Here is a 10,585-nt window from a genome sequence, read left to right as displayed (position 1 = left end):
AGAAATGCAAAGGTTCGGCCGCCGAAGGTCACTTTCGGCCGCCGAACATTGCATGGTTGCGGCTTCACGTTCGGCTGCCGAAGGTGGTCTGGCCAGCCACCTATAAAAGGGCCAAGGGTCGGTGGAAGGAGGTTATTTCTCCTCCACTTGCAGCCAGAGGTGAGTTCCAGCCTCTCCTACGTTGACTTTCATGTTTTCCATGATTTTCATCAAATCTTTCAAGAGTTTTAAGTGTTTTGGTGATTTATGAAGGTTTTGAGCAAAAGAACCAAGTTTTGAAGCTTGGAGCTTTGGAAGAGCTTTTCTTCATATCTCCACGTTAGGATCCTTCATCCTCAAGTTCGTTAAGAGGTAAGTGAAGATCCTGAGCTTCTTTGTTGATTTTGAAAGGTTTTATGAAGTTTGTATGGGTAGTATGCATGTTTAGGTTTAGGTGAGGTTTTTGGTGCTTTGTGGTGTTCCAGCATGATTAAGTGTTGTGTGTTATGTTTGTTTGGGGTTTTAGGATAGTTTTAGACCCCTTTGTGCATATATATGTATATATGCTAGTTGGGAGTAGTTGATGTGCATGTTGGTAGGTTTTTGGGCAAAGTTTGCATGAAACAGAGCAGGGTTCTGCCCTTCGGGCAAAACCAGGTTCGGCCGCCGAAGGAAGGTTCGGCCGCCGAACCCTTTGTGGAGGCAGTTCGGCTGCCAAAGGTTGCCCCCGAAAGCTAGGCTTTCGGTTTAGAAAGGGACTTTCGGCCGCCGAAAGAGGGAGTTCGGCCGCCGAAAGTGTGTGAGTTTCGTCTCTGGACGAGACCTTCGGCCGCCGAAGGTGCCGCCGAACATGCATGAGTTTCGTCTCTGGAGTGGGGTTTCGGCCGCCGAACCTGCCGCCGAAAGTGCCCTGTCCAGCTTCCTTTTGCATGTTTTATGTGATGGTTTGAGGATTGTTTAGAGGGGTTTTGGGGAGTTTCTTAGAGATGTTCTTGAGTGAGTTTAGTCCCTCATTTGAGTCCACCTGTGTAGGTACGGACCAGAGGAATCAGGGACATCAGCAGTGAGTTCAGTGTCAGAACCTGCAGAGTCAGTTCAGAGAGAACTACAGGTGAGTGGAATGTAACTTAATGTTTTAATATGAAAACTGATATTTTATCATGCTTCATGCATCATGAATATGCTTTAGGGTGAGTGCATTAGTGTACACAAAGATGATGCATTGCATTTATCCTTGTACTTGGCATTGCTCCTTGTACATTGCTTATGTGAGACGGCACGGACTTCGTGAGGATTCATTAGCCCTCAGAGGAAAGACCTGGAACAGCCCTACGGGGACCAGGCACACATATAAAGACCTGGAACAGCCCTACGGGGACCAGGCAAATGGTACTTAGGTACCCCAGATGAGATAGAGGGAGTTTTGATCCGTCCGGCCGAGGTTATGTGATTATGTGTTGCATTCCATGAGAGTATGTTTTATCACCTGTATTTGCCTATTCTACTCACTGGGCTATTGTAGCTCATCCCTCTCCCCTAACTCCAGATGTGCAGGTTCAGAGATCAGAGAGAACTCAGCAGGGTACAGGAAGAGTACAGAGTTTTGTAATAGCTAGTGTGGACATGTATTTGGACAGAGATAATGTATATGTACAGTGTATGTATAGTGTATAGAAGGGTGCTTGATTTATAAGACTTGTAATCCCTTGGAGTCACATGATCAGTTTATGTATGTTTCTTTATTGTTGTATGTTTATGAGTAAAACCAGGCTTAACATTATGAGCTTGATCCGCCTAGAGCCATGAGGAGCTCTAGTAGGGATTAGTAGAGCACAGAGAGAGTGCATGCACAGGTTAAGCCTTGGAATGAAGAAAAGTTTTATGGTTTTACAGAAAATGTATGATCATGTATGGGAGTTCACAGGTCTACAGACAGGATAGCAGGCTTACTACGGGTCCCGGCGACCTTAAGTCGATCTGGATCCTAGTGCCGGTGGCAGTTCGGTTTCCGGGCTGTTACAGATTGGTATCAGAGCCCTAGGTTCATATGGTCGGACCTATAGAGAGAGTTGGGCTCATAGAGAGGTTTAGCAGGTCAAGCACCATAGGAAAAACATGTCCACTAGGATAGGATGTCAGTCCTGTCTATATGCTGATGTGCAATGCCATGAGTTATGCATGTGCATTTTTGTGATGTGTTGCTTATGTTTTATGTGTTTGTTGTTTCCCAGAGAGTGAAGATGCGAGGAACTCGTCGATCCGCGAGATTGACTGGAGTCCCACCCGTAAGTGAGGGTACAGCTGCTCGTCCACCTGCCTTGCCAAGGGCAAGATCTCACAGGTCAAGCAGGGAAGGAACGTCACGAGACCCTAGAAGGTCTTCTGACGAGAGCAGGAGAGGAGTAAGCAGAGGGGGAAGGTCAGTAGAAGAAAGAGGTGTGAGGGAAGAGGATCAGAGTAGAGATGCAAGCATGGGTGTAGGAAGGTCAGAAGAAGGTATGGGGGAGTCCCAGGGAGGCGTTCAGGCCTCGGGGTTTGGCTATTCACCCTTTCCACAGGGCCCAGAGTATCCGATGGGAGGCACGTCGGATTACTCCAGTTTTGCCCCATATCCACCCTACATGCCATATATGCCCTATCCTGCTTTTTATCCACCATATCACATGTATCCACCCCCACCTGTTCATCCAAGTCCAGTACAGCCTGAAGTGAGGGAATCAGTTCCTCCACCACCACCTCCTGAACCAGTAGCCCCTGTTGTAGAAGCACAGCAACCCAGTTCGTCAGGGGGAAGTAAGGTGAAGATGACCGAGTACTTAAAGTTGGATGCTCCGAAATTCAATACAGGAGATGACCCCTTTGAGTATCTCAGTGCAGTCAGAATGATAACAAGTGAGTTGGGAGCAGATGATGGTAGAGCCATTGAGATGGCAGGGTTCACGTTAAAGTGTAAGAAAGCTAGAGAATGGTTCAAGAACTATGTGGACCCAAATGTGATCCATCTTTGGCAGAGTCAGTCTGTCGGTTCAGTCCAGTGTGCATAGAGGGTAGATACCTTCCAGCTGACCTGGTGGTTCTAGAGTTGACAGATTTTGATGTCATTCTAGGGATGGACTGGTTATCTACGTATGATGCTACTCTGAACTGTAGAGACAAAGTAGTCAGTGTCAGAGACCAGGATGGGTCAGAGTGTGTCTTCAGAGGAGACAGGAGAGGGACACCTAGGGGTTTGATATCAGCCCTCCAGGCTCGTAAAATGTTAAGGAAGGGGTGTCAGGGGTTCCTAGCTTATGTGAGAGAGCTAGACAGTCAGGTTAGGGAACCATCCTCAGTACCAGTTGTCAGAGACTTCCTAGATTTGTTTCCTGAAGAGCTTCCAGGACTACCACCAGATAGGGAAATAGAGTTCGAGATTGAGTTGATGCCCAATGCTAGACCGATCTCTATTCCTCCCTACAGGATGGCACCAGCAGAGCTGCGAGAGTTGAAAGAGCAGTTACAGGATTTGGTAGCTAAGGGTTTCATCCGCCCGAGTACCTCACCCTGGGGTGCTCCAGTATTATTTGTCAGAAAGAAGGATGGACCTCTTAGACTTTGTGTCGACTATAGACAGTTGAACAAAGTCACGATCAAAAACAAGTATCCTTTACCCAGGATCGAGGATCTATTCGACCAGCTGGCAGGAGCAGGTTGTTTTTCTAAAATAGATCTGAGATCCGGATACCACCAGTTGAAGATCAGGGAAGGAGATGTATCCAAGACTGCTTTCAGAACCAGATATGGGCATTATGAGTTCCTTGTGATGCCGTTCGGGTTGACTAACGCCCCTGCAGCATTCATGGATCTCATGAACAGGGTTTTCAGGGAGTACTTGGATCGTTTTGTGATCGTCTTTATTGATGATATCTTGGTGTACTCCAGGAATGTAGAGGACCATGCCCAGCATCTTCGGATAGTGCTGCAAACCTTGAGAGAGCATGGCTTGTATGCCAAGTTCTCCAAGTGCGAGTTCTGGCTAAGGAGCATTTCCTTTTTGGGACATGTTATATCAGAGGACGGTATAGCAGTAGATCCCAAAAAGGTAGAGGCAGTAGCCAACTGGCCTACACCCACTACAGTGGCAGAAATCAAGAGTTTTCTGGGTTTGGCAGGCTACTATCGGAGGTTCGTTCAGGACTTTTCGAAGATAGCTGCTCCTATGACCAGACTGACCAGAAAGAATCAGAAGTTTGTGTGGTCAGAGGAATGTGAGGAGAGTTTTGCAGAGTTAAAGAGACGATTAACTTCAGCACCGGTGTTAGCTCTGCCGATCAGTGATGAAGATTTCACAGTGTTCTGTGATGCATCCCGAGTGGGATTAGGTTGTGTGTTGATGCAACATGACCGAGTGATAGCTTATGCTTCTAGACAGCTGAAGAAGCACGAGCTGAATTACCCGACACACGATCTTGAGATGGCAGCTGTTATCTTTGCACTTAAGATGTGGAGGCATTACCTCTATGGGGTAAAATGTGAGATCTATCAGAGAGAGTTAAACTTGAGGCAGAGACGGTGGGTAGAATTGCTCAGTGATTACGATTGCAAGATCCATTATCATCCGGGCAAGGCTAATGTTGTAGCTGATGCCTTAAGTCGAAAGTCACTTAGCAGTTTATCCCACATTGCAGTAGAGAGAAGACCGGTGGTGAAGGATTTCTACAAGCTTGTGGAAGAAGGGTTACAGTTGCAATTATCTGGTACGGGTGCTTTGATCGCACAGATGAGAGTGACACCAGTGTTTCTCGAGCAAGTGGCTCTGAAACAGCACGAAGACCCCGAGTTAGTGAAGATTGCCAGGACTGTTCAGTCGGGCAACAGTGCAGAGTTCAGATTTGACGGTGAGGGGCTTCTTCGGCACGGTAAGAGGTTATGTGTACCAGATGATAGCAGTTTGAAGGCAGACATTATGAGGGAAGCTCATAATGCGCGGTATAGTATTCACCCGGGAGCCACCAAGATGTATCAAGATCTGAGAAGGGTGTATTGGTGGCCAGCAATGAAGAGAGAAGTGGCACAGTTCGTGTCAGCCTGCGAGACATGTCAAAGGGTGAAACTAGAGCACCAGAAGCCGGCTGGAATGCTTAACCCACTGCCGATCCCAGAATGGAAATGGGAGAACATAGCTATGGATTTTGTAGTGGGGTTACCGGCGACGTCTAACAGACTAGACTCCATATGGGTGATTGTGGATAGACTCACTAAATCTGCTCACTTCATTCCAGTCAGGAGTAACTACTCTGTGGACAAGTTGGCGCAGGTGTATGTAGACGAGATAGTAAGGTTGCATGGAGTTCCAGTGTCGATAGTATCAGATCGAGGACCTCAGTTCACCTCCAGGTTTTGGCGGAGTCTGCAAAATGAAATGGGCACAAGGTTGGATTTCAGCACTGCTTTCCATCCACAGACAGACGGTCAGTCAGAGAGGACCATCCAGACCATTGAAGATATGCTGAGAATGTGTGTGTTAGACTTTGGCGGTTCTTGGAGGCAGCATCTACCTCTGGTGGAGTTTGCCTACAACAACAGCCATCATGCTAGCATAGGGATGGCCCCTTATGAAGCTTTGTATGGGAGGAAGTGCCGAACACCTGTTTGCTGGGAAGAGGTAGGAGAGAAAACTCTTGCAGGGCCAGAGTTAGTTGAGATAACCAGCAAGTTCGTGCCTATCATCAGAGAGAGGATCAGAACAGCTGTAAGCAGACAGAAAAGTTATGCAGACATCCGTAGGAAGCAGATAGAGTTCCAGGAGGGGGATGTGGTATTGCTTAAGGTGTCTCCGATGAAGGGAGTGGTTCGGTTTGGAAAGAAGGGTAAACTAGCCCCACGGTACATTGGTCCCTTTGAGATCTTGCAGAAGATCGGGCCTGTATCGTATAAACTAGATTTACCGGCTTCTATGGAACGAATTCACCCGGTATTCCATGTTTCTATGTTGAGAAAATTTGTGTCAGATCTAGAGAAGGTTCTTAGTGAACCTGAGGTGGAAATCTTAAGTGATCTCACCTATGTAGAGCAGCCAGTGCGGATCCTTGACACCCAGATCAGAAAGCTGAGAAACAAGGAGATACCAATGGTGAAAGTTTTGTGGAACCACCACAACCTAGAAGAGTGCACTTGGGAGACTCGGGAGTCCATGCTCCAGCAATACCCGTATCTGTTTTAAGGTTAGTTTTTTTCCCTTTTCTATGTGTTTCTGTTGTGTTAGGGACATTCGGGGACGAATGTTCTTAAGGGGGGGAGAATGTAATACCCGGCTCGAGTCCGGCATCGGAATTCCTGTAGTCCGGTGGAATCTCGGGTGTCGGAACCCTCGAGAAGGGTAATACATATGTTTTGCAAGGTATTTTCACTGGTTTTCATGTTTTGAAGGGTTAAAAGACTTGAGTTTTGAAAGAAAAGCAACAAGGGAGAAATGCAAAGGTTCGGCCGCCGAAGGTCACTTTCGGCCGCCGAACATTGCATGGTTGCGGCTTCACGTTCGGCTGCCGAAGGTGGTCTGGCCAGCCACCTATAAAAGGGCCAAGGGTCGGTGGAAGGAGGTTATTTCTCCTCCACTTGCAGCCAGAGGTGAGTTCCAGCCTCTCCTACGTTGACTTTCATGTTTTCCATGATTTTCATCAAATCTTTCAAGAGTTTTAAGTGTTTTGGTGATTTATGAAGGTTTTGAGCAAAAGAACCAAGTTTTGAAGCTTGGAGCTTTGGAAGAGCTTTTCTTCATATCTCCACGTTAGGATCCTTCATCCTCAAGTTCGTTAAGAGGTAAGTGAAGATCCTGAGCTTCTTTGTTGATTTTGAAAGGTTTTATGAAGTTTGTATGGGTAGTATGCATGTTTAGGTTTAGGTGAGGTTTTTGGTGCTTTGTGGTGTTCCAGCATGATTAAGTGTTGTGTGTTATGTTTGTTTGGGGTTTTAGGATAGTTTTAGACCCCTTTGTGCATATATATGTATATATGCTAGTTGGGAGTAGTTGATGTGCATGTTGGTAGGTTTTTGGGCAAAGTTTGCATGAAACAGAGCAGGGTTCTGCCCTTCGGGCAAAACCAGGTTCGGCCGCCGAAGGAAGGTTCGGCCGCCGAACCCTTTGTGGAGGCAGTTCGGCTGCCAAAGGTTGCCCCCGAAAGCTAGGCTTTCGGTTTAGAAAGGGACTTTCGGCCGCCGAAAGAGGGAGTTCGGCCGCCGAAAGTGTGTGAGTTTCGTCTCTGGACGAGACCTTCGGCCGCCGAAGGTGCCGCCGAACATGCATGAGTTTCGTCTCTGGAGTGGGGTTTCGGCCGCCGAACCTGCCGCCGAAAGTGCCCTGTCCAGCTTCCTTTTGCATGTTTTATGTGATGGTTTGAGGATTGTTTAGAGGGGTTTTGGGGAGTTTCTTAGAGATGTTCTTGAGTGAGTTTAGTCCCTCATTTGAGTCCACCTGTGTAGGTACGGACCAGAGGAATCAGGGACATCAGCAGTGAGTTCAGTGTCAGAACCTGCAGAGTCAGTTCAGAGAGAACTACAGGTGAGTGGAATGTAACTTAATGTTTTAATATGAAAACTGATATTTTATCATGCTTCATGCATCATGAATATGCTTTAGGGTGAGTGCATTAGTGTACACAAAGATGATGCATTGCATTTATCCTTGTACTTGGCATTGCTCCTTGTACATTGCTTATGTGAGACGGCACGGACTTCGTGAGGATTCATTAGCCCTCAGAGGAAAGACCTGGAACAGCCCTACGGGGACCAGGCACACATATAAAGACCTGGAACAGCCCTACGGGGACCAGGCAAATGGTACTTAGGTACCCCAGATGAGATAGAGGGAGTTTTGATCCGTCCGGCCGAGGTTATGTGATTATGTGTTGCATTCCATGAGAGTATGTTTTATCACCTGTATTTGCCTATTCTACTCACTGGGCTATTGTAGCTCATCCCTCTCCCCTAACTCCAGATGTGCAGGTTCAGAGATCAGAGAGAACTCAGCAGGGTACAGGAAGAGTACAGAGTTTTGTAATAGCTAGTGTGGACATGTATTTGGACAGAGATAATGTATATGTACAGTGTATGTATAGTGTATAGAAGGGTGCTTGATTTATAAGACTTGTAATCCCTTGGAGTCACATGATCAGTTTATGTATGTTTCTTTATTGTTGTATGTTTATGAGTAAAACCAGGCTTAACATTATGAGCTTGATCCGCCTAGAGCCATGAGGAGCTCTAGTAGGGATTAGTAGAGCACAGAGAGAGTGCATGCACAGGTTAAGCCTTGGAATGAAGAAAAGTTTTATGGTTTTACAGAAAATGTATGATCATGTATGGGAGTTCACAGGTCTACAGACAGGATAGCAGGCTTACTACGGGTCCCGGCGACCTTAAGTCGATCTGGATCCTAGTGCCGGTGGCAGTTCGGTTTCCGGGCTGTTACACATGCTGTCCATGATGAAATAATATAAGAAAATCCAGCCATGAGGGCCCCAATGCCAAGAGAAAGAACCATGAGAGAGTTGGCAGCCCCTATAGGTGATCAAGCACCTCTTTGCATCAATTATCCACCTCTGACAGTTCCTTTTAAACTCAAAACATGTTTGATTCATCTACTCCCTAAGTTTAGAGGTTTAGAGAATAAAAATTCACACAAGCACTTGAAAGAATTTAACATTGTCTGTTCATCCATGAGGCCGCAAGGCATAACTGAAGGACATGTTAAATTGAGAGCTTTTCCTTTTTCACTTGATGATTATGCTAAGGATTGGTTGTTTTACTTACCACCTGGATCTATCACTTCTTGGGATGACATGGTAATAGCCTTTCTGAACAAATACTTTCCAACCTCTAAAGCCATTGGCATAAGAAGAGAGATCAGTAGCATTAGACAAAAACAATATGAGGATTTATATGACTATTGGGAAAGGTTCAAAAGATTGTGTACAGGTTGTCCTCAACATGATATTTTAGACAAGTCACTCATAGAATTCTTCTATGGAGGTTTGCTACCATGTGAAAGGAGATTTATTGATGTGGCATGTGGAGGTTTCATTGCAGATAAAACACCTAGGGAGATGAGAGAGTTGATCTCAACACTTGCAGCCTCATCTAGGCAATATGGAGAAGAAAAGCAACTGCAGAGAGGAGCCAATGAGGTAAGTACATCTACTATTTCCTCTCAGCTTTCTGAACTGACATCTGTTATGAAAAATTTTGTCTTAGGCCAAACTCAGCCACCACCTCGGCCATGTGGGATTTGTGCATATGTGGGACACCCAACTGATCAATTTCCTACACTCCAAGAAGATAGCCAGCAAGTCAATGCAATTGGAGGATACAATAGCCAAATAAGACATGATCCATATTCTAACACATACAATTCAGGTTGGAGAGACCATCCCAATTTCAGCTATGGAAGGGCCAACAATTACCAGAACTACCAAAGAAACCAAGCCCAACCAGCACCTCCAAGTTTCAATACCACTCTTGATGAGGTTGTGAAGACTCTGCAAAGTCTCCAACAACAGATGGGACAAATGGCCACCTCCATAAGCAAGCTTGAATCCCAAGGTAAGCTACCTTCTTAAACTGAGACTAATCCTAGACAGAATGTGAGTGCTATCACCTTAAGAAGTGGGAAGGAGCTCCAAGATGACAAATCAGATGAAGGAAGACCAAGGGCGTAAGAACAAGCCACTGCAGAAGAGCAACCCGAATGCTCCTTCTCCAAGCCGATTGGGCGCACCACTCTTGTGCACACGCAGAAGGATGATGAACAGGTAAGTTTCAAAATTCCACCTCCTTTTCCAAAAAGATTTGAAAGGACACAAAAAAAGAAGAAGAAAAAGAGATCCTTGAGACCTTCAGGAAAGTGGAAATCAACATACCTCTGCTAGATTCTGTGAAACAGATTCCCAAGTACGCAAAATTTCTGAAAGAACTGTGTACCAACAGAAGGAAGCTTGCTGAAAGAGAAAAAGTAAGTGTAGGAGAGGTTGTTACTGCTGTGATAAAAAGAGAACTTCCAACTAAATGCAAAGACAAAGGAATGTTTGCTATTTCTTGCAAAATTGGCAATGTTGGGATAAAGAAAGCTATGTGTGATCTAGGTGCATCCATTAATGTTATGCCTCTTGCTATTTATAATTCTTTGACTGCAGGTGCACTAAAAGACACAAGAGTAGTGTTTCAGTTGGCTGATAGATCTGTGGTGTATCCAAAAGGAGTTCTAAAAGATGTTCTAGTACAAGTAGATGAACTTGTCTTTCCAGCAGACTTTTATGTGATTGATACAAAGGAAGACAATGGTAACACTACTTCAGACATCCTTCTTGGACATCCTTTCTTAAGCACAGCCAGGACTAAGATAGATGTGCATGGTGGCACTCTCACCATGGAATTTGAAGGGGGAAGTGATTAAATTCAATATTTATGATGCTATGAAATATCTCATGATTTGTCCCCTGTTTATGGTCTTGATATTATTGATTGTTTGAGCCAAGATATCTTTGATGAGAATCAAGATGATATACTAAACAATGACCTTTGCAAGAATGAGAGCTAGAAATAGCCAGAACTGAAAGAAACAGTCTACAGCATC

Source organism: Manihot esculenta, chromosome 18 (assembly GCF_001659605.2).
Source record: "Manihot esculenta cultivar AM560-2 chromosome 18, M.esculenta_v8, whole genome shotgun sequence".
Classification (NCBI taxonomy): Eukaryota; Viridiplantae; Streptophyta; class Magnoliopsida; order Malpighiales; family Euphorbiaceae; genus Manihot; species Manihot esculenta.
Note: the sequence above shows the minus strand (reverse complement) of the source record.